A 25,379-nucleotide genomic window follows, 5' to 3' on the forward strand; every position below is an offset into this window, starting at 1 on the left:
TATGTTCAGTTTTCAATAGAGAGGTGCGTTAAGCAAACTTATCTTGAGTGACGTTTTCTAACAACAAACTTTGCAAATCGTTGCTTAGCAACTGTTTATTTGTTATTAACATGGCGGAATAAATTGCATGTCAAATTAATAAGTATTTTAATTTATTGGTATATATCGAAAATATTACAAATAAGAGAAAAAAAAGTATCCTATGTTCATCCCGAGACCCTAAAGTATCTCTGTATGAGTATTTTATCACAATTAAATTAGCGGTTTGGCCTTGATTGCGTAAAAGACAGACAGACAGACAGAGTTACTTTCGAATTTATAATATAGGTATGGATAATTGTGCACTATAATATTATTCCCTTTCTTTGTTGAATTTTTAGTCCTTTATTTTACAAGGGTTGCCTGTAAGAGATTGCTTTGCATACATTTTATAAACTTATATTGTTTTTTTTCTGTTATCTGTATTTCTGTGTGCAATAAAGTTTTTTCTTTTCTATTCTAATTAATTATTAATTGATAATAATATAAACACGTCTTCATTTTGATGATATTATATTTATTAAAAAAAAATACTAAGTACGTAACTATTATTTATTAAATCTGATAAATTATAAAATATAATATAGAAACGATAATAATTAAATCACACACTTCAATTATTGTTATTACTATATTAATTATTTATGATGAATAATAAATACATCGGATCGGCTGATTTTATTATTCGTGGATATGTATATATGGAATAGTAAAGTGAGCCTACGCTTCGAAATCAAAACCGCAACCGGAACTTCGGTTGGTCGCTAGTTCTACACTTAATAAATCCTAATTTTATTTGATTTTGCTTGCAATTAATTTTCTATTTAATAGAAAAATGTTTAGTTATTTCATATTTATCTAGGCACTCACGCAAAGAAAACTCGGATTATGAGTAAAATTAGCCAGACCGATAGAGAGACATAACATATCATAACATAGCTTCGATGGCGTTTATACAAATTATTATTTCGTTACTTAAGACTAACTAAAAATAACACAGTAATGTTTCATAGCCTTTACCTGAGAAATATAACTTACTTACAAAATAAAAATCCGACCAATAGATCCAGAGATCAAACAAACTCTCTCTGCTTTATATTATTTTTAAATAACATAAAAATAATGGCATTTACAGAACCGAAATAATATATTTAGTATTTGATTAACTTCGAACGGAAAAGGGAGGAATCGTTACACTTACAAGTGTAACCTCTAAAAGAAGTTGTATTAATGCCTCAATAAAAAATAAAGACAAACTGAAACAGTCGATAGAGATATAAGTTATACGTTTTTTTCATAATTGGTAAAAGATAAATGATTAAAAGTAACATTTTTCTACAGTCAACATTCCGAAACGACTTAGGTATATATCATGTAATGCACTTGGCTCGTTATTCTATTTCAATTCAACTAATAAGTAATCATGATTTTCAAAAATTTCTGTCGTAATATTAGTATATTAATATTATTATTATAAGACAAGAACACGGGCTGATAATTATTATACCTATTTTTATAATTAGTGTTTCTAACAATAATAAATAATATTTTTTAATTAAAACTAAAAAATAAAATAATTTTTATAAAAACAATAAAACTATACTTACGTATTTATACAACCTTGAACAAAAACTAAATCGTAGAAAATAATAGTACAAGTTTTACATAACAATAAAACTTGTATTATTGTGGAGAGACGATGCACAGCATCTGTGAGAGGGCGCTGTATACTTCCCTTTGATTATCCAATGATGTTCACTTCCGGTTGCTGTTTTGGACCAATCAGCGATTCGCCGGAAGTCACGTGGTCTCAGGTGGTAGGGCGCCGGAACGTATAAAAGGCGACACTACGCTTCTTACCTCATAGCAGATTCTCACCAGGAGCCTTAAAATGATGCTGTGCATCGTCTCTCCACAATAATACAAGTTTTATTGTTATGTAAAACTTGTACTATTATTTGGGATGTGACGATGCACAGCATCTGTGAGAGACGTGTTTATAACTCCTGGTGACCACGTACGACGCTATGTGATCTAAATCAGAATGATTGTATAAATTGATTCTGATACATTCAGATAAATTGATCTGTAAAACCACAAAAAACATGAGTAACATTGTTTTATTTATAAGCAAACAAAGAATTGTAAATTGCTTAATTTTTTAATTCAATTAATAATCGCTCTGTCGGAAGCTGAGCCAAAACAATCTAACTTCAATTATTAGATTTACTTATAATCTGCTTACAAGCAAATTTTAGAAGATGTTTCGCAACTCGCTGATAAGCATGAGTAGGAAAGGAAGCTCTCATAACCGTCTAAATAATAAGGCTAGACGTGCTCACTTCTTTTGATAATAATTTACTAACCTGTTTATATAAGTATCGATTATTATTCCTGAAGCCCTTGCGTAGCCTCCCCTCTAAATTACACAAAATTGTTACCTTTTGTAGCCTGTTTCCGGTGGTCTAGCTAGATTCTTAATGTAGAACCTAGAAAAACATTTTTCTTAGGATGACACCACCGTCTCTAGAGCGTAATTTTCAACAGGTCTCACCTGTTTCACCGAAATATTTCTAAACGAAATATGATATTAGAAGTACGAGCAGGATCGAAATGCCCATGAAAATGTCGTCCGGTCTATTGAAAATTAAATCCGGCTCAGACAGCAGGTCCTAGATAGAACCGGCCAACTCCATACAACAACTATAATAAATTTATAGTAAGTAGAGACGCGTTCTAGAGTGGATACCACGCCTTGGCAAGCGTAATGTAGGACGTCTTCCCGCTAGATGGGGTGACGATGTCCGCAAAGTGGCGGCAACGTCCGGATGCAGAGAGCCGAAGATTGAGCCCAGCGGAGCGCCATTGAAGAGGCCCACGTCCAGCAGTGGACGAGGACAGACTGATGATGATGATGATGATGAAGTAGTTACCCGAGTTAATTTTTACCTTGTAATTGATGCCATTAGTACAACATATTAGTAACACTAGAGCATTTAATAGAATGCTTTACAAAATACTATGTACTCAGCCCAATAATATGTTCCAATTTTTCCAATTTAGAGTTAATCTGGTCAAACCTTTGAACACCTTTGTAAAATTTAAGATTTGAGTCCATCATCACACACTTTGAGTATTATAACTTCATAAAAGCATCAATGAATACTCACCAGAACCGCGACCCGACCGACAATTCATGATGTGAATGTCCTATCTGCTACTTAGGTACAGTTTTGAAGAAAACTGGACTTGACATACGACGCTTTAGAAAATGTGAGTTTATAAGCTCATTAGTTTTTCAACCAAAATTTAGGCCGACTAATGCTTATATCATTCTTCGAAGTGTAATAAAGTTATAAGTAATTGATACTACTATACATTGACATATAAAGTTATCAATTTTATAATATTTCAATTATCGCTTCTTAGCTGTATTTTAGAACTACAATAGTTCACCCTCTGAAATTCGCCTTTAGAAGTAACTTTACAGTGTCAAAATTTATACGATTTAAATACAGATGTACTCAATTCAAACGTCCGATTTCCCCGGACTTGATGTCGTAGATATCCAACATGCTCTCCGCCATATTGGAGTTGCGACTACGTGTACACCTCGCTAGCCAGGTTCAGATTATGCAAAACTCAAGGCAATAAGCAGCGGAATACCTACGTTACGCACGCGGATATCGCCCAAGGTCTATATGCAGACATCATATAACAAGACTGTTGACAGTAATAATTAGCACAACTACCTTTACACAGCCCTCATGTTCCATGAAGATATTATTTTCATTAACTTTTCCCAGCTCTGGAACCAAAGTTACAAAAAATTAATGAAACTTCTTGATAGTCTTTTTGCAATATTATTGTGTATCATACTTTATGGTATCCAACAACTTAGTAATAAAAGGTTGTCGTCTGTAATTCTTGGAGACTAATTTCGTCTTGATTTGCCTTCTGAATTATTTAACTGCTTTCTTTTCCACTTTCTCCTGCTTCTTACCAACATTTCCTTCTATTTAGATGCAAATTTTTACTTCTTCCAAATATTAACCTATGTATTGCCTCCGCATTTTCTGCTGGATTACAGATTTCTTATACTACATCAGCTTCAATTCTGATGGTTACTGCGATACACAACAGGTATAGACAGTTTCTAATATATAGTACGTCAGGTATTAAATACTTTTGCCGAGGTACTCATGGGGATGTGCACTCACTGGCACGAGGATAATGCCAAATTAGCCGAAGAAACCTTCGGTGACTTTTTATAATACTTATGTGGACTTTAATTTAGTTTTAGACACATTGTTTCTTTTTATCCATTACTTAACAATCCATATATCGAACTTTTTATTCTTTTTTGATAAACCTTTCGTTATCTATTACAAAATTTCCTATTGGTTTGCTTTATCAGTTGTCGAACGTGAGTCGAACTATTTTCTATTCTTGCTTTCTCGAACCGCTTGAAAATTCTTATTGGATAAAGCCAGAGATAATATGGAGAATGCTCCTTATTAAGTCGAAAAGAGTTTTATACTCAACGCATGCTTCTCAATTTTGATGCATGTAGGGTTGACGAAGGTCTAACTGCTTCAAATAATCTTGGAAAAGGATTATTGGTGGCATGGAGGTAGATGGCTAGATGCATTCCCGCGATTAAACCGGGAAGGGCCTACGGAGCCCAAACCATCAGCCACTGCCTCCGATACGCTCAGAGGCAGCCTCCTTATAACTGCCCCCCTCCCGTACAATTGAGAGCATTCCCAATTAAAATAGTACCGAGATTTTTAAAATTCTAATGTACGGATAAATGCACTTTAAATAATTGGACATACCTTATGTCAAGTAATAGTCCGAGTCCCCCTTAAGGCAACTAAGATAAGGTGACTGGGTAGAATCTTCCGAGTATTCGCTTGCAATTGTCAAAAGAAGCTAAAAGAAACTCACACAGATATATCCATTGTTATTCGTTAACTCGCTTAGGATACGCTCCCGAACATTTCAACAACGTTAGTAATTATTCTATTACAAATAAATAAAAAAGATTATCTAAAAATAGACGGACTTTTTATATATATGTCGGAGAATAAGGTGGTTGGGACCGGAGCTTGTTCCGATCCCACTTCCGATTGTCGTCGATCAGTGTCACGTGAGAGTGACGGGCAACGCCATCTAGTTTTGACAACTAGCAACTATTAAATAATCTGCTTCCCTGATATATATGATGAGAACAGTTTTATTTTTTTTTTTTTATATATATATTTGATAACTCGCTCAGGATACGCTCCTAACGAATTTATCGCATTGAAACGAAGGTAGTATATTAATAGATAATATACAACTAAGTAAACTCGGTGAAAACCGATTTATTTAGTAAACTCCGTTTACATCGCATGATATTATGCTGAGAACGTTCCCAAGAGCGTGAAACAAGCGATGAGTCCTCTTGCTTTTTGCAATGCCCGTTAACTGAATAAAATTGGGCCATAACTGCTGAAAATCTGAGATAACCTAACCTAACCTTATTGTAGGTTATAACACAGCCGTGTTCGGTGAAGCTCAGAATCCACTACTGTATTGGTATATATGATACCAAGCAATAGAACAGAATTACATGCATGTAGATACTTGTTAAACAAGAGGTTCAAATGACTCACCCGTTGTCCATTTTTTACCTTTGATTTTCACAAAAACAAATTCTCTGATGAGGATGAACATCTTTGCTGGAGGCCTTCCCAGGAGTAGGCCCGATGTAGAAATCCGGTTCACGATGTGAAGAAATTCCACCTCCAACACTTACCACAGCACTTTCACTTTTAAACAATGTTACTCTGATGGGAAATAACGACGCTATCAGGTAGTGGAAGTTCTTTCCTCCGGCGCCGTGGCGCTGGGAAACGGTTGCAGGCAACAGCCCTCTGACCGTGGTCTCTTGCGGTGGCCATTACGATGGCCACGTCGTTGGAGTGGGCACTAGGCCCGGTGGGGTTGTGGCTGCCGAGGCAGGCACTGGGTATTGGAGGCTTGTTGGGGTGTAGGGGGGGGATGAGCGTTTGCCACCTGGGCGGTCAGCCCAGCCGAGTGAGACCCTTGGTTGCCCCAAGGGAGGCCCAGCTAGGCGACCAGCGACCGAGGAGGCTGCTCAGGAGTCGGGGGCTGAGGGGGAGGGGGGGATGATATCCCTCGGCAGGCGTTTGGCGGCATCCGGCGGTCGAGTGTGGAGCGGGGCGATGTTGCGTAGGTGCAGGTGGTCCGAAGCATCGGCGCGGCGATACGCGTTGCTCGCGAGCCGGCCGATGTGATCCTCCAGACTCTCTAACCGCAGGTCACGCTGTAGGGTAGCGTTCCTGACGAAGTAGGGAGCCTGGGTAACGCGCCTGAGGGCAGCGTTTTGGACCACCTGCAGGATCTTCTTCTGGGTTTCGCTGATGAGCGCGTACCACGCCGGGCCAGCGTAGGACAAGTGCGGCCTGACGTACGCCTTGTACAGCGACAACTTCGTTCGTAGAGGGAGTCTTGATCAGAATAGTGGACGCAACAAGGAGAGCGCGATTTTGGCCGCGCTGGCTGCCTTCTTGACTTGCCCTGCCATGGTTAGTCTTCGGTCGATCACCACGCCCAGATAGGTGGCTCGGCTGCTCCATGGGACCTGCTGGCCCTGCAGGCTCAGCGGAGGAGGCAGTTTGTGGTGGGACCCAAAGCTGATCGCTTGGGTTTTGGCGATGTTGAGCGCGAGCCTCCACTCCGCCAGCCAGTCCGGCAGCAGGTCGAGGGCGCGCTGGAGCTTCACGGCTGCGTGATGGGGTTTGATCGACTTCGTGTACAGGGCAATATCATCTGCGTAGAGTGCCAGAGTTGCGTCCTGATGCGTCGGGATGTCGTCGGTGTACAAGGCGTATAGGGCGGGCGATAAAATGCTGCCTTGGGGGACGCCTGCGGCGATAGGGTGGCTGGACGAGATCTCACTCTCCACCCTAACGCTGAACGTCCTGCCGGAGAGATAGCTCGCCAGGATTGTGGCGACGTGGTGGGGGATGCCTGCTCGTAGCACCTTGTGCAGCAACCCCGGGTGCCACACGCGGTCAAACGCGCGTGACACGTCTAGGAAGGCTGCTGCGGCAAACTCCTTCTTATTGGCAGCCGTGGCCGCGAAGTGTACGACTCTGGCCACCTGCAGCGTGGTAGAATGGTCGCTGCGGAACCCGAATTGTTCATTGCGCGGCTGGAAGTGCGTCTGTATGAGCGGCAGCAACAGTTTCTCGAAGAGCTTTCCAACCGCGCTGAGGAGGGTGATCGGTCGGTAGCTGTCCGGGTCTCTCGGGTTCTTCCTCGCCTTGGGCAGCATAATGACCAGGCCCTTTTTCCACGCCTGGGGGAAGTATCCCAGGCGTAGACTGGCGTTGAAGAGCCTGGTCAGTGCGGCGACGATCCTAGGAGGGAGATGGCGGAGCGCGCCATTGGTGATGCCGTCAGGTCCGGGCGCCTTCTTCAACTTCAGTCTCTTGATCGCCTTTGAGACGGCCGTCGGAGTGAAGAAGGGAGGAGGTGGCAGGGGGCGTGAAACGTGGAGGCCAGGTGTGTGGCCAGGATCTCCGCTCTCTCCGCCGCGGGATAGCGAAGAGAGCCGTCCGGGTGAGACAGAGGGTGCACTGCTGGCCTCTTTTTGGTGAGTTGGCGGCATAGGCGGTTAAGAGAAGGTTGCTCCTCGTCCGCCTCCTCTATGCGGCGTTCCCAGGCGTCGGCGCCGGCCTCCATGAGCGCCTCGCGGACGCGCTCGATGAGCCGGTTCAGTCGGGTTTTGATGGCGGGGTCCCTGGACTGTTGCCACTCCTTTCGCACCCGCCTCTTCTTCATGATGAGGGCACGAATGTGTGCAGGGACTGGAGGCAATGAGCGGGTGGAGACGGGGGTTGAGGCTTCCTCCATGGCATCCTTGATGACGGATGTCACCCTGGCCTCGAGGCGGTCGACGTCCGCGGCGTCGACGATAGGCTCAGAGGTAGGAAGTTGCTGGTCACCGATGTTGGCCTGGAACCGCTCCCAAGAGATCCGCCGTCCGGGAGGTGGGCCTCTGGCCAGTGTCAGGCTGCCCCTAAGTGTTACAAGGACAGGCAGATGATCGGACCCGAAGGCGTCAGGGAGGGTCTCGAGGTCGATCGTGTCGAGTCCTCTCTGCACCACCAGGTCAATGGTGGTGGGCTGATGTGCGCTGGCGAAGGCGAAGTGGGTCGGTTCATCGGGGCCCATCACTTCATATTGGTGTCTGATGGAGTCTTGATGTAGGCGGCGTCCTGCTGTGCACGTCGTCCAGCACCTCCAGGCGGGGTGCTTGGCGTTCCAATCCCCGGCCGCGAGTGTGGGGATGGAACTACCGAGCAACTGGTGCACCTCGCTGACTCGTAGGCGGTTGTTTCCGCCGGGGCGGTAAATGGCGTACATCCGTATGGCTTTGGAGCCGATGTGCACCTCGACGCCCAGAGACTGGAACGACTGGGCGTCGAGGTTGGGCAGCTGGTGGAACACGAGGTTGCGGCGGACGGCTACCAGCAGCCCGCGCCATGGATTTTCTGCCGGCGCATCCAACCGCAGGACGTGATACCCCGGCAAGTTGGAGGGGAGCGCTGGGTGGAGGTGCGTCTCGTTGATCAACGCGACGTCAACGCTGTTGTCGCGTAGAAGGTGTCGGAGAAAGGGCAGGCGACGGCGGAGTCCTGCGGCGTTCCAATAGAGTACGCGGGGGGTCTCAGGCGTGAAGGAGAAGGTTGCTCATCCCGCTTAGCACGCATTGGACAGGGTCACGACCCTCCTGCAAGGCAATGAGAACTTCCTTGAGGGTGTCGATGGCCCTGACGATGATAGCGTGCGTCGGCTGGCGGGTTGTGGCCGATGTGGTTCTAGGCGCGGCATCAGGGGCCGCGGCTGCAGTCTTCAAGGAGGCAGCGAGGGGAGGGAGGGGCTCGCTGGCCTTTTGTCTCTTTGTCCTCTTCCCTCCCCTTTTCTTGAGTCTTCTGCCACCCTTCTCCGTAGCGGGATTGGCGGGGGCCATGAGAGTGGCGGCTGCATTCTCCGCTCCGACCGTGTTGGAGGAGACTAAGGGAGCTGAGGTCCTGGGTTTGCGGGTGGAGTCTTCTTTCGTGAGGGCGACTGTGCCCGCCCTCTTGTTCTGGAGCTCCCTCTTGTATTGGGGGCAGGCTGAGTAGTTGGCGGGATGAGCGCCGCCACAGTTGGCGCACGTGGCGGGAACATCGAGGGCCCTCGGGCAATCGCGCGCGAGGTGCTCTTCGCCGCACCTCACGCACGCCAGCCGCCGGTGGCACCCGTGGCTGGAGTGCCGGAATGCCTGGCAGCGGTGACACTGCGCCGGGCCCCTCTTGCTCCTCCAGGCTTCTATTTTGATACCTGGCATGAATAACAACTCCGTCACGCTGAAGATGCCAGGTATCAGGTCCGGGGTGTTCTTCAGGATGGCGAGGAAGATGCACCCGGGCCTCCCCTTCCTCGCTTTAATTGGACGCACGTATTCGGCAGTGAAGCCGAGATCCGCCAGGGCATCGGTTATTTCTTCCGGGGTAGTAGTGACGGGTAGCCCCCTGATGGCTACCTTCTTGCTTTTCTCCGCCGGGAGGGCATAGGAGAACCAGGATATGGCCTCGCTCTTCTCGAGCTCGGAGAGGTACCGCTGTATTACGCGGTACTCATTCTCCGAGCTGGGTGTAAAACGCACCCCTCTGCCGAAGGGGCGCGCGTTAGGTGCTTGTCCCAATTTGTTGTGGAGCGACCGGAAATGAGTCGCCCAATTTGGCATGTTCTCCACTATCAGCGGGGGATAGCGCGGCTTGGGTGTTACAGAGGTCACAGTGGTTGGCGCATCCTGTGTCACCCGGCTTGGGCCTGGTGCCCGGAGCGCGTCAGCGAACGTTGAGCTCGAAGTGGTGGTCGCTGTGGATACGGTACCCGATGCCTGGTCCGACGTGGAAGCAACTGTAGTTGGAGGAACGAGGAGTGGCATGTCCTTGCCGACCCTGCCTCCCTCTGGGCGTTTTCTTGATTCAGGCCGGCTGGCCTGGATGGTCACCGGGCAGTGGCGCTTTCCAGTGCCTGGGGTTTCGTACTCTGCAGTGCGCTGACGGCGCACCGGTGTCAGGTACATGGGCTGCGGCTGCGTCTGGTCCAACGCTCGAGCACGGTCGTTTAGGAACATGGCCATGTGCTCCATCAGCTCCCGACTCAGCGCACCATTGCGCTTGAGTTCTGCCAAAGCTACCATGTCCCTATTCAGTGATGACTGCGGGGACATGGCGTCGTCCAGCACCCTGGGGGGCGCGGAGGGGGAGCGCTTCTTCTGCTCCTGGTGTCGGTGGGCGCTGCGTGCGGCCCTGGATGCCTGGCCTGGGGCAGGCGAGGCGGCTGGTGCGGGCGTCGATCCCGCGAGGCACGGCGCGCCAGGTTGCGCCGCGGAGAGAGAGGGCTCCCTCGACGTGGTCCCATGGTCCATTGCCTGCACGGGTACGCCGTACAGCGCAGTGGAGCGCGGGGGCCGGGTGCCGCTGGTTGCGGCGGTGGCTGCGGCCGCAGCAGGGGACGCTTGTGTCCCCGCACGCGGCGGCTGGTGGCTGCTCATTCCTATGAGCACGGGAGGCGGCAGCAGTTGACTGTCCTCACAACCCTTCTGCCCATCTCGGTCCGGGCAGGGAGTCCAAGGGGAAGGGGGTCCCCTCCGCACAGGCCAGTGCGGGCGAAGTTCCTCCTTATTTGGTCACAAATAAGGTGAGAGCTTCTTGGTGTGGTCCTCGGGTTCGGGTGAGCTTGCTTCGGTCCGGTCTTCTTCTGGTAGTGATGAGTACTTGATCCTAAGCAGGTAACAGTCAGGCTGATCCGATCCTTACCTATCAGGTAAGAAGCGTAGTGTCGCCTTTTATACGTTCCGGCGCCCTACCACCTGAGACCACGTGACTTCCGGCGAATCGCTGATTGGTCCAAAACAGCAACCGGAAGTGAACATCATTGGATAATCAAAGGGAAGTATACAGCGCCCTCTCACAGATGCTGTGCATCGTCACATCCCAAATAATATTTTAATTACTTCAAAGTCAAGAAAATTTAAAAATAATATATAAAATCATTGATACTTATATACTTGGCAGACTCTGGCAATAGCCGGGATTAATGCCAGGAGGAAGAAGATTGATACTTATATACTTATTAATTTATCACATCCGCTATTCTTGAAGTCAGTACCATTCAAGAAAAAAATTGCATTAAGAGATAATTATCTACAAAATATACTGAAGAAGAAGCAAAACAATAAATAAAGAAGTATCCATGTTGGTTCCGACTGCAAAAATAACGTATTTTAAATAGTAAGTAGGTATATAAGTATCAGGAAATTCACATATTAATTTTGAATTTACAATTTTATTATTTTTAGTCTTTTCTAAGTTTGTGCATATATAAAAGTAATGTTTTGAAATTGTTTTTTTTTTTCTAATATTTACATTACTACGTAATAGGCAGCGTTTCTATTAAGTAAATAAATACCTCTATTGCATATTTCTCACATTTGTTCTTATTATTTAATAACTTGACATGACATTGTCCTCGGATCACGGATTAGCAAGCACCTTGCAAATTAACCTTCCTCCCCAGTCTGTCTGTCCGTCTCTTACGAAATCAGGGCCAATCCGCTAATTTATTGTGATTAAATACTCATATAGAGATACTCGAGGGTTTTAAGATGAACAAAGGTTACTTTTTTTTCTCATATATATATGAATATTGTCAATATATTCAAATACTTATTAATTTCACATGCAATTTATTCTGCTATAACAACCGTCGATATGCAACCGTTGCTAAGCAACGGTTTGTTGCAAAGTTTGTTGTTTTAATATATTGCTTAACGTATACATGGCGTGCGCCGACTCAACCTTATGAGACACAAAAACAATGTTTTACAAAAATATTGTCCTTTAAATAATGTTTAAAAAAAGTCCACGACGGTATATGTTTACCGAGCGCCACAGTATGACCGATGCAAACGGGCAGATGACTTTGATGTTTATGTAAATTTTCATACATTTTCGAAATACTGTTAATGTTTATGTAATTATTTGCTAAATAATAATTATGCAAATAATATAATAATTAATTTATACTTTTGTTTGGTTCTCTTCTAATAGAGTTCGAGTTCAAAGTGTAATTTAAAAAGAAGTTTAATTTCTTGGTGTGGCGCTACATAGCGCTACTTTTTATTCAATGTTATTTAAATATATTTGGGAAAGAATGTTTGGTTATCTCATTTCGGTTATCTAAACTCATCAGTTATACACCTAATATATAACGTAATTTTAATCATTTGAGATTTTATTTGAAATTCGAATAATATATTCGCAAAAAATATTAATTATTTAATGTAGAAAAATGTTTAGTACGCGCGTACGGCAAACTTTAGGTACTTTTTCTAATATTAAGAATATCCTTTAGTTACTTTTACTTCTTTTGTTTATTCATTTCAAGTAATCTGCAGAAAGTGGGGAACGGAGTGACTTAACACTAGGTTCCCTCTGTCTACCCTGCTGTGTGCGGAATACAGCGTGAAGCTGATTTACTCAATTCAATTACTCAGATAAATCTAATGATAAATCTCCACATACTATTCTTTTTTAGCTTATTTTAATTTTATAGTTTCTTCTTCTTCTTATATTTTCTTCTTTCTCTGCTTAACCTGCTGCATGCGTAATACAGTGTAAAGCTAAAAAAATAACAATTTTAAAATATTTACTGTTAGCAAACTCGTGTAAAAGGGAGTAGGTGTAGGTGAAAAGGACTATGGATGCAATGGAATTGTGTCAATCTGGAGGAGTTGCTTGTAGGCACAGAACGGCCCTTATTGAATGGTGTCTCATTGCGATTTTCGATTTCCCATATAAATAACAGGGGAAATTTTATTTTTATTATTTGAAATTTTATTGCGATTAAACGAATATTATTGGTATAAAGCCCCATATATATTCTTGTAGTAAATTAAACGGTCTAATACGAAAAAGGTCTAATGTATATTTTTGCTAATTTGACTCATTTAAAAATTATTCAAAGTTGAATTTAAAGACTTCCACAACTTTAAAAAAATATGACAAATAAAAAAATAAAAAATGATAAAACATAATATCATGAAATTTATCGGTATTATTTTGTAAAACATTAAATTTTTTAAAAGCTTTTTTTACAAAATACCATCAATCGTACAAAAAAATACTTTTTGCTCTATATACCTAATTTTAATTAGACCTCATCTTTTTGTCTCTCTCTGAGTAAAGAAATGAAATGAATTATTCCTTTAACTTATTTTGTTGTGTAGCTGTGGGTAGGATAGGCTATATTTGGTTTTGAAGGCTTCCACATCTTATGAAGAACTCTAGTGGTCCAGCTAAATTGTAATAAATAATGAAAGCTGCCTTAACAAAAGTTTTTGAGCGTGGTACGAGTAAATATTTTGGATTGGCATAAAAAAAAACAGTTCTGGAAATCTGATGAACAACCACAACACTGGAGTGTTGTGAACTAAACTATAAGAAATAAGGAAATGCCGCTGTAGCAAAAGTATAAAGCATGATAGACATTTTCCATTGGCATATAAAAATAGAAGATCTGGAACATCTGATAAATAATCATAGCAGTCTATCTAAACTATAAGAACCAAATCTCTATAAGAAGAGAACCAACTAAATGAATGATCTGGAAAATGTGATAAAAACATAATGGTGGTAATTAGCTTAGCTAAATTATAAGAACTAACAAAATGTCAAATATAATTATAATAAATTAATAAAAATTAAATAAATGCCTTCCCAAAAGTATTAAAAAAGTATAGTGAACAATTTAATCTGCACATATACATATAAATAAAATTGAAGTGTCTGTCTGTGATTTCAAAACAACCTTGGTTTTTAAGTGCATATAATTACGAGTATTAACACTATACTAAAACATTAACAAAATTTTTTTATACTTTTGCCTGCCTGGTTTCCGGGCAAATCTCTGGAAAAGTTAAATCTTTATGGTGCAAGATATAGGCTACTTTTTATCTCAGAATTTCCATGAGAAATGGGTTTACGTAGGAAAATTCGCGTTCGACGTGCGTGGGTACCTAGGTAGATATGAAATAATTAAACATTTTTCAGCAAAATCAAATAAAATCTTAAAAGATTATATAAAAATGAGTTATTAAATATATAACAGTATAAATACCCATACTAAAATAACCAATCAATTTCTCTTGAATACACTTAAATAATATATACGTAAAAATAAAATTAAAGTATCTGTTTATGATTTCAAAACAACCGTGTTTTTTTAAGTTTTAGTATCGTATAACTTATAGTTATACGATACTAAAACACAAACACAAACAAACATTTTTTACATTTGTGTATGTGTGCCTGTCTGCCTTTCTGTTTGTGCGCGTACAGATATGAAATAATTAAACATTTTTCAAATAAAAAGATTTAAAATATAATTTTTGAAATGTATAACAAACATATTAAAATAACCAACCAATTTTCCCTAATTACACTCAAATAATATTAAATAAATAAAAAGCGAAGCTAGGGGGCCCACTAGTTAAAAATAAATTATATTCATGTTTTTTAATATTCATGTTAAAAATTACTATGTCATATGTTAGGATTTTTGTTAAACGTAGTTGTGACTACGTATTCACAAGATTCCTTTGGTGCATGGTTTATGCATGTTCAATTTCTTCAATTACCTTAAGAATTATATAAATTATTTTATATAAAATAATTATTTTTTTATAATACTATACACAAATACTAAACAAAACTTGCTGATATCCACTCAAAAACAGAACTGATTTGATTCTATATTGGTGTAGTTAGAAGAACTATAGAAACTATATTATAAATTTCCAGAGTTTTATTATAACTCTACTTGTCGTTTTTTTTTATTTTCGTATCGACCTGACAGCATATTCCTACAAACGTATACGTATAAGTATGATAATATAATTGTTATTATTTTAACTTATAGCTACGTTAGAGCTAGCTGTAGCTAGATACTCTTACGGGGAATAGAGTGTCTTGACACTAGGTTCTCCTTGCCTATACCGGTAAAAGCAGAGTACAGCGTAAAGCTGAAAAAATATTTTATAGAAAAACGAATTTACTTCAAAGTATTTCTCGGAAATATGCAGAAAATTTAGGACAAGACTCTAAATAATGCGGAGAATAAAAAAAAATATACTAAACCCCAGTGTTGGTATTTATCTCAAAATCACATGTCATTTTACGTGCAGAATATTTTAAACACATTTTTTTACATAAGTTATGAGAAGAGGCTTTTAGATAATCATACTTAGTTATGGTTTTATATTAATTTACAACACAAAAAGTTATGTAATAATATAATATATTTTTTTATAGAGATTTTATTTTAATAATAAATACTTACAAGGAAATTTATTTTTTATAAAGTATCGTATACGCATTTTTTTTATTCAATAGATGAAAAATAATGAATTTGCTTGATAATAACCACCCGGTTTTTCCTTTTGATTGTCCATCAATATCTGTGAAATTAATACTTTTTAAGCCTCTGACAGGTTTGTACTTTTCCTACAAAGTGAAGCAGGTTTTTTGGACCACAGCTTAAAAAACTGATTCGAACTTTACTATAATTATAGATCTTTTAGTAAATAAACGACTAAGTAATTGATGATCCTGACTGGTCGCGAATATTCCACCTTTACAACCTTTAAGTAGTATATTAATTCTATACCGATAGCTACAGTAACTCAAGGCAGGCAAGGAAAGTCTTACATAGTTGGTACACTTCGAATTATAGTTCCAACGAGAATTCACAAAACAGTTTCATAATACCTTAAAGTTAACAAGACGGGAATATGAACATAAGTATAATAATAATAAAAAATTCTCCGAGAAATAAATGATTGCAATAATTGCCCTGAATCAGTAACTTTTATTATTTACTAATTAGTGTAAATTAAACCCATTTTGAAATATAAATTAACATAATCCTCTTACTATTAAGCAACATTTATTTTAATGATATAGTATGAATTGAAATCTTCGCTAATAATTTAAATAAGTCATTATACGAGTAAGTTCAATGCTAATGGGTAGTTAAATGTTTAAGGATTAATCAATAGCGTCATATCCATAAGATGTTGTTTATAAGTGAGTAACTAACTATTCTTTAAAATTTTCGAGAATATTTCTCTATTTGTTAAACATGTACGAGCGACGTACGTATGTAGCATACGTAAACGTACGATGAGCAAAAAAACTATTGCGTGGATTCTTCTGGTAAATATAGACCATTAGAGATTCATTAAAATTATGTATAAGAGTAATGTGTTAATGAAATAAAATGAATAAAGTTACATGTACATCTAAAATAATGCTACAAAAAAATCATACATCTCACAATAGCTAATCTAATGATCAAAATATTAATGAAAAATATTACCTTATTATTTTCGATTCTGTTTTCTTTTAATTATTATTAATTGTTAACTAAATAATACATTCATTAGCTTCAGCATTCATTTAGTGCACATTAATTGTCCTTTACACTATATAAATGAAATAAATATTTTAGAAGATGCGATAAACTCAAACTTTCAAAATAGCTCCAAAATTATATATACCTCCTGACGACGGATCTCGCTTGCTGTGATCATTTTGAACGTACCTACCTATTATTTCTTAACCAATTGAATATATTAGATACGTTTTGCATTTACTATAAATTATAATTATCCTTCACAATTTATCATGTAAATGATCATCTTACAATATTTTCATTGATACTAAAATATTAAAGTGAAGATTTCAGCTGTGAAATAAAAAGTTATTGTGCTTTTCCGGACTTGGAAAATGCGTTCGACAGGGTTGGTGAAGAAAAAGTATGAGAGAGACTGACCCGTAACAATATGACTTTTATGCAATTATTCAAGTCACCTTGAAAATAATGGTCTAAGCGTGAATGCGAGTAAGACATAAGTTCCGGAAATTGAAAGTAATAAAGAAGGAAAGTTTATTTGAATTATTCAAGCCTTTACAATTGCGTAAACAGATGTAAAGATTAAATAACTGGCTTTGATCCTTATCAATTAATGATATAATGATTTTTAATATAAAAATATCAAAATAAGGGCTCTTATCATTTTTATGTGATTTTTTTTGTTACAGAGCATTATAAATTTGAACTAAAAGAAATGTTTTACATAACTGTTACTATCATTTTTTTAGCTTCAGGCCGAATCCCTCACATAGCAAGGTAGGCAGAGAAAATCTGGGAACCCAATTTATATACTTCATTGACACTAAGGCACTTCCGTACACCATTTTTCGCCTAACCTAACGCTGCACTTTGCCTCGTTACCAGATCAAGGACATGAAAATAGCCATCTCTTGGTTTATGTAAGCATCGCTGGATGATCAATAGCCGCCAATATGGCTTCCGCCGTGGTCCCTCAACCGGTGATCGTCTGGTTTACAAAAACCACAGCTGGACAAACAAAAATTCTGAAAATACTCGTTTCAGCCTATATTATCAATATATTAACAGACCTAATTCTTATGTTTTTATATCTTTATAATCAACTTCACGCTGTATCGGGCGCACAGTGGGGGAGGCAGAAGGAACCTAGAGCTAAGATACTCCGTTCCACATTTTCCGCCGATTTCTGGAGATTCTTGCCACAATTATAGTAAATAGTGTTGCCTATAGTATAATTATGAGAGTAATGAAATTAATCAAATAAATTAATCAAAGAAAATAATAATAGTAATTAAGATTTACCTTCAGATATAAGTCAGATAAAATTATTCCGTGTGATTATTGTAAATTATGCCTTAGTAATCGTACATATTTTATGAAATAAAAAGAATATAGATTCAGATGTACCAAAATCAATGATTATTAGATTTTTTTTAGTGTTACGTTTTATCCGGCATATACAACAGGGTAGGCAGAGGGAACTTAATGTTGAGACACTCTGTTCCCTATTTTCCGACGATTTCCGGAGGGATTGCGTATTGAGCGGCGGAACTTAACGCCGCACTTTGCTTAGATACCAGAGCGAAGAAAATGGATATATTAAATGTTTTATTTCCTCTAGTCAGACATCCGACCTGCCGCGTTTACAGTCGCACACTGTGGCCTTGCGCCACGACTGGCCTTGACTTTTCTTTAATATATAATTACTCATTCTCTTGTTCTTATTTTTATTTTATGTGTTTATTGATAGTTATTCTACTTGTTAATTATCACGTAAACATGTAGCTGATATTTTAATAAGAACGTCTTAATTTTTAATAAACTCACTTGCATAGTGTTGTGGGGTACTACCTACTTTTTTTAATAAGTCATCTACTAATACGTTATTTATGTTATATACTATATACTTTTGGTATAGTGGATCCCGATATTATACCTTACGATGTCTCATTAGGTAAATATCGGACGAATAATAACGATTATATAATGAAGGCAGTGGCCCCCGAGGATTACATTGAAAAATTAAGTAATTTTGAAATTGTTTTTTAATCTGTAATTTAAATAATATGTAGAGTTAGCAATGGAAAATAATTATTAGGTTAAATATTTTGCTTATAGTAGAGATGGAGTCTTTAAGCAAAGCTAAATCTGGGTTTTATTAAATCTAAAGCTGCTTATTCAGTTGAAAAGATGGATCAGGAGAATTCTTAAAAGTAAAATTCACTCTGTGCCAAATTTCATACCTGTAGGTCCGCGCTAACGCAGCGAATTTCGTACAACATGCAACAAAATCGATATATAAAAGTTCGTATCTTTTGATTGTGTTAACTTAAAAGCTTGATTTTTTTTGTGTTTCAAAAGACTATAGACTTGAAAAATTTGATATTAATTTCAGCTTGATACCTCCGTCCGATTTCGAGACAAAAGGTCTTGACTGACAGACAGGTGGACAACAAAGTGTTCCAATAAGGATATTTTATCTTTTGAGATACGGAAACCTAAAAAAATAAATTTACATCTTCTCAAATCTTCAATTAAGTATCTACTATATGTTTCTGAAGACGATGTTAACCTCTATCAGAAAAGATTCAATTTAACAATCTTGCAGAGTATGTTATAATTTAAATTATTTGACTAGAAAAGACATAGACATGAGATCGGCGAAGTATTCATTTCCTCGCTCAGGTAACAAGGCAAAGCGCGGCGTTAGGATCCGCCATTCTACATGCAATGCCTCTAGAATTCGACGAAAAATGTCTTAATGGGGAATGGACCGTTGTAACGAGACTATTAGATATATACTACGTCTAGTCGTCACTAGATTCCCTTCGTAGCAATACCTCAGCGAAGGCAAAGATGACGATGATGATGAAGGGGTCAAAATGTTAATTCGGAAAGAGACTCTAGGATTCTAGTACAAAATCATTCACACCCAAACGTAAGTACTATTTTTTATATTAATAATAAGTGAAACACAATCAATTATTATTATAGTAATTCATAATTTAGTAAAGTATAATAATTCAAAATTTTTGATTTATAAACTATTCAAATATCTACCTAAAAAAGTATGTATTTAAGTAAATATAGTGTAATAGTGAATGTAGCAATTATATAAAAACTCGCTTAGTTCTGATGATAAAAATAATGTAAAGATGAAATATATATTATTATCATCTATATATATATTAGATATATGATATGATATTTTTTTTCTATGATAGGAATGAATTGTGTATATAAATAATAATTATAATATAAAAATATTAATAAAAAAAATAACAAAGTTCCTAGTAGCTTTTAATTTTTGAATGATATGGGAAAATGCCTACCACACTAAACAAGTTTTCCTGAGCGGCAATTGATTATTTCTTGTTAATAGTAACAATAGTAACAAGTAACGTAAAGTAACAATAATAGTAACAAGGGTTTTTCAGTAATTCTGGATCTTTAATTTTCTAAAATTCTCATCACGTTCTAGAACATTTTATTAAGTCAGCATTTTATTATTTCGTTCACGCTAACCTTCATGTCTAAGATATTCCAGTCTTCAAAATCATTTTTTCAAATTTCTCTATCTTGATATACGAAAGACGTGCGTATACAAAGAGATACATAATTAATATTAAAAAAACAATAAATTCATATTGTAAAAATATTCTAATCACCTAAGCCATTATTTAATTATAATTACATTTTATGTACAAACACTCATTTTCAATTGTTTAATTATATTACAGTACTGTCTTTACTGTTATCTATACTGTAATCTATCGTTTATGTAAAAATTATGGACGTAATATTAACCTACTTACCTTATATTTGCAACTTTATAAATAAGTAATTATTTATCGTGTTTTTCTGTCAAGGTATTCCTGAATATCTATATATATTCTTGAATATAAAATTAAACTTTCGTATAATGTATCTATTACCTCGCTACTTATTCATCCAGTTGCAGTAAATTAAAAATACATTATAACATCAAATTTGACATTTAAAATAGACGTGAAAACCGAAGATCAATTAAATATTATTAATTAAATATATATATATATATATATATATATATATATATATATAAGTAAAAATTATTTATAACGACTATGTTTTTATACATTCCGGAAAAGTCATGAATATTGATGGGGGAGTATATATAGTGATAATGGCACGATTGGGTTTCTCAATATCAGTCATCGCGCTTGCGTGTGTCGGTTGAGAAGTGATTATATTACAGTTTGGCTGAAATCTGCAATGTTCGCGTTATTGGTCCTCGCAGTCGTTGCTCTGTGGTACATCGCAAGTGCAATAGTAAAGCCGAAGAACTATCCACCAGGAAAGCTGTTTTTTATTATTATAGTTTGATATTTTTTAACCCCCACGCAAAATAGGGGGCTTATAAGTTTCAAGTGTCTGTCTGTCTGTGACATCGTAGCTCCTGAATTAATGAACCGATTTGATTGTATTTTCTTTAAATTGAAAGCCTTATTCATTGCGGTGGTTCTTAGATATTTTTTATGAAAATCGGATTAGTATTTTAAGAGCTACAAACACTTTGCCAAGATAAGGTGGTGATATTTTGGTCCGGAGTTTTTCTACATTAAAATGTTGTTATTTAATATTTTTTAGACATTTTTTGTAATGTCTCCATCAATAAATGGGTTTGGTAATTAATAAACATTAGCTACGGTGATTAGAATACAAACATAGAAATAAGTGATTCCCGCTTGCTCGTCTCTATTTAAAGGTCACATTGTTATAGCTAAATGCAGTGAAACTTAAATTATATTATGACTTTTTTATTTTATTTCTTGCTAACTTTTTATATGCTTTTTGTATTGTTTTTTTTGCTTAACATACAATACTTAGGCGTCGTATCGTGTTGTAATGCGAGTGATATTTTATTTATGTTGAATTATTCGAGAAATGTTTTTTTTTTAAAAATCAATGGTTGTTTAAAATGGTATGTGCTCTCCTTGGACACTCAGACTATATATATTATAGTATTATAGATACTTAAATATTATGGACATGTTGATTTTGTGATAATATTGTGATATAATTTTATAGCAGTTGTCGGTCGTTACAAAATTTTATTATATTATAAAAATATGATAAGTATATAATTTTTTCTTTTCCTGTAAGTATATTACATAAAGTTTTTAATTAGGTACTATAAATTTATATAAGTAATATATAAACTTTAAATATTTTTTCTTCAATTAAAAAGGCATTGCGAACGATATCGAATATCTCAAATTATATCTAATAATATATTCTATTATAATAATTTCTATTTAAATGTTGAAAAATTTTGAATTTCATTTTAAATTATATGAGTACATATAATATACATACTGTATAATATTATAATAACAAGACTTTTCATTATTCAAGGTGAAGAAATAAGTTATAGCATTGTATTTTCATTTTTAGGGTTCTGTACTTTTTAAGGAAAAAAAGGAACCCTTATAAGATCATTCTGTTGTCCGTCTGTCTGCCAAGACCCTTTATCTCAGGAACGCTTAGAGATATCGAGTTGAAATACAAACCACATACTCAGATCTACGGCCCCGTAATTTCCTAATAAAAAACACATTTCTATATGTGCTAAGAAAAAAGATATGGCCGTTTATATCGTAAAAAACGCGTATTTCCACTATATAGGGGGAGTCAAAATTAATGGGGTATTTCTGGCTAACCTAGAGTTCTGAAATTTGGCACCTTGCATCTACAGATAGTACTAATTTAGGAAAGAATCTTAAAACAATACATTTGTTTTAAATTCTAAAAAATAATTGCCTTAAAAGGGGCTAAAGGGGCTAATTTCAGAAAAAGCTCAAGACCTCCAATTTTTGTACGGAACTCTCGGTGGGCGAGCCCGACTCGGGCTTGTACGGTTTTATTTTCCCCTTTTTACTGATCGTGTATGTCAGACAGAACTCAAATCACAATAGACTATAACAACAAATATAAAATACTAGTGTACGCGTGCAACTTCGCCTGCTTATTTGCACCCTTACGTAAATTCCAATTCCGTGAATATTCCGGGATAAAAGAAGCCTCAACAACTGTCTTTATCTTTCAGTTAAAGTCTCATAAAAATCAGTTCAGCTGTTTCAGAGATTAGACCGGGCAGAAATGTTTTGGTATCGTTTAAATAGCTATACGAACTTGGTAAACTCGGTTTTATGGAATGTACATTTATAATATTAGAAAGTATTTTTGTTGAATGAACAGTTTGTTCTTTGATAAAATTTTTGAAGCTTATTAATAGTGACGTATGAAAAATATTTTCATTAAATAATTAATGATTATTTAAAGGCTTAATATAAAGCTATTAATAGTTAGCTAACGCTACAGTTTTCACGATATATATATATATATATATATAAACCAATTATCATAAATAGTACAAGTTTTACATAACAATAAAACTTGTATTATTGTGGAGAGACGATGCACAGCATCTGTGAGAGGGCGCTGTATACTTCCCTTTGATTATCCAATGATTTTCACTTCCGGTTGCTGTCTTCGACCAATCAGCGATCGCCGGAAGTCACGTGGTCTCAGGTGGTAGGGCGCCGGAACGTATAATAGGCGACACTACGCTTCTTACCTCATAGCAGATTCTCACCAGGAGCCTTAAAATGATGCTGTGCATCGTCTCTCCACAATAATACAAGTTTTATTGTTATGTAAAACTTGTACTATTATTTGGGATGTGACGATGCACAGCATCTGTGAGAGACGTGTTTATAACTCCTGGTGACCACGCACGACGCTATGTGATCTAAATCAGAATGATTGTATAAACTGATTCTGATACATTCAGATGAATTGATCTGTAAAACCACAAAAAACATGAGTAACATTGTTTTATTTACAAGCAAATTGTTAATTGCTTAATTTTTTAATTCAATTAATAATCGCTCTGCCGGAAGCTGAGCCAAAATAATCTAACTTCAATTATTAGATTTACTTATAATTTGCATACAAACAAATTTTAAAAGAAGATCCGCAACTCGCTGATAAGCATGAGTAGGAAAGGAAGCTCGCATAACCGTTTAAATAATAAAGCTAGACGTGCTCACTTCTTTTGATAATTTAATAACCTGTTTATATAAGTATTCATTATTATTCATGAAGCCCTTGCGTAGCCTCACCTCTAAGTTACACAACAAAATTGTTACCTTTTGTAGCCTGTTTCCGGTGGTCTAGCTAGTTTCTTAATGTAGAACCTAGAAAAACATTTTTCTTAGGATGACACCACCGTCTCTAGAGCGTAATTTTCGACAGGTCACCTGTTTCACCAAAATATTTCTAAACGAAAAAATATGTTAGAAGTACGAGCAGGATCGAAATGACAATGAAAATGTCGTCCGGTCTATTGAAAATTAAATCCGGCTCAGACAGCAGGTCCTAGATAGAACCGGCCAACTCCATACAACAACTATAATAAATTTATAGTAAGTAGACGCGTTCTAGAGTGGACACCACGCCTTGGCAAGCGTAATTAAAGACCGTCTTCCCGCTAGATGGGGTGACGATGTCCGCAAGGTGGCGGCAACGGCCGGATGCAGAGAGCCGAAGATAGAGCCCAGCGGCGCGCCATTGGAGAGGCCCACGTCCAGCAGTGGACGAGGACAGGCTGATGATGATGATGATGAAGTAGTTACCCAAGTTAATTTTTACCTTGTAATTGATGCCATTAGTACAACATATTTATAACACTAGAGTATTTAATAGAATGCTCTATAAAATATTATGTACTTAGCCCAATAATATATTCTTATACTGGTCAAACCTTTGAACGCATTTGTAAAATTTAAGACTTGATTTCATTATCACATACTTTGAGTATTACAACTTCACAAAAGCATCAATGAATGCTTACCCGATCTGCAACCAGACCGACAATTCATGATATGAATGTCCTATCTGCTACTTAGGTACAGTTTTGAAGCAAACTGGACTTGATATACGATGCGTTAGAAAATGTGAGTTTATGAGCTCATTAGTTTTTCAACAAAATTCAGGCCGACTAATGATTATATCATTCTTCGAAGTGTAATAAAGTGTAATAAACTATACATTTACATATAAAGGTATCAATTTTATAATATTTCAATTATCGCTTCTTAGCTGTATTTTAGAACTACAATAGTTCACTCTCTGAAATTCGCCTTTAGAAGTAACTTTAGTGTCAAAATTTATACGATTTAAATACAGATGTACTCAATATAAACGTCCGATTTCCCCGGACTTAATGATGTCGTAGACATCCAACATGCTCTCCACCATATTGGAGTTGCGACTACGTGTACACCTCGCTAGCCAGGTTCAGTTTATGCAAAACTCATGGCAATATGCGGCGGAATATCTACGTTACGCACGTGGATATCGCCAAGGTATATATTATGTAACTACCTTTACACAGCCCTCATGTCCCATGAAGACGATTATTTTCATTAGCTTTCCCCAGCTTTGGAACCAAAGTTACAAAAAACGAATGAAACTTCTTGATAGTCTTTTTGCAATATTATTGTGTATCATACTTTGTCGTATCCAACAACTTAGTAATAAAAGGTTGTCGTCTGTAATTCTCACATTTCATATTTTGTCATATCTAACAACTTCAGTAATAAGTCGCTCAACTGGCGACTTTAATTTGGTCTTAATTTGCCTTCTGAATTATTTAGCTGCCTTCTTTTCCTCCTTCTCCTGCTTCTTACTCTTGCTAGATGCAAATTTTACTTTTTCCAAATACTAACATCAGTCGCCGTCGCATTTTC

At 37.8% G+C, this 25,379-nt stretch overlaps 1 protein-coding gene across 1 annotated transcript in view; it reads left to right on the forward strand.

Moving 5' to 3' along the window:
* LOC146527238 (putative cytochrome P450 305a1) overlaps positions 1 to 25,379 on the forward strand; it is a 49,895-nt gene that overhangs the window by 9,378 nt on the left and 15,138 nt on the right. The gene's annotated exons all lie outside the window — the stretch shown is intronic.

Source organism: Heliconius melpomene, chromosome 21, assembly GCF_056956725.1.
Source record: "Heliconius melpomene rosina isolate 202511_hmr_F chromosome 21, ASM5695672v1, whole genome shotgun sequence".
NCBI lineage: Eukaryota > Metazoa > Arthropoda > Insecta > Lepidoptera > Nymphalidae > Heliconius > Heliconius melpomene.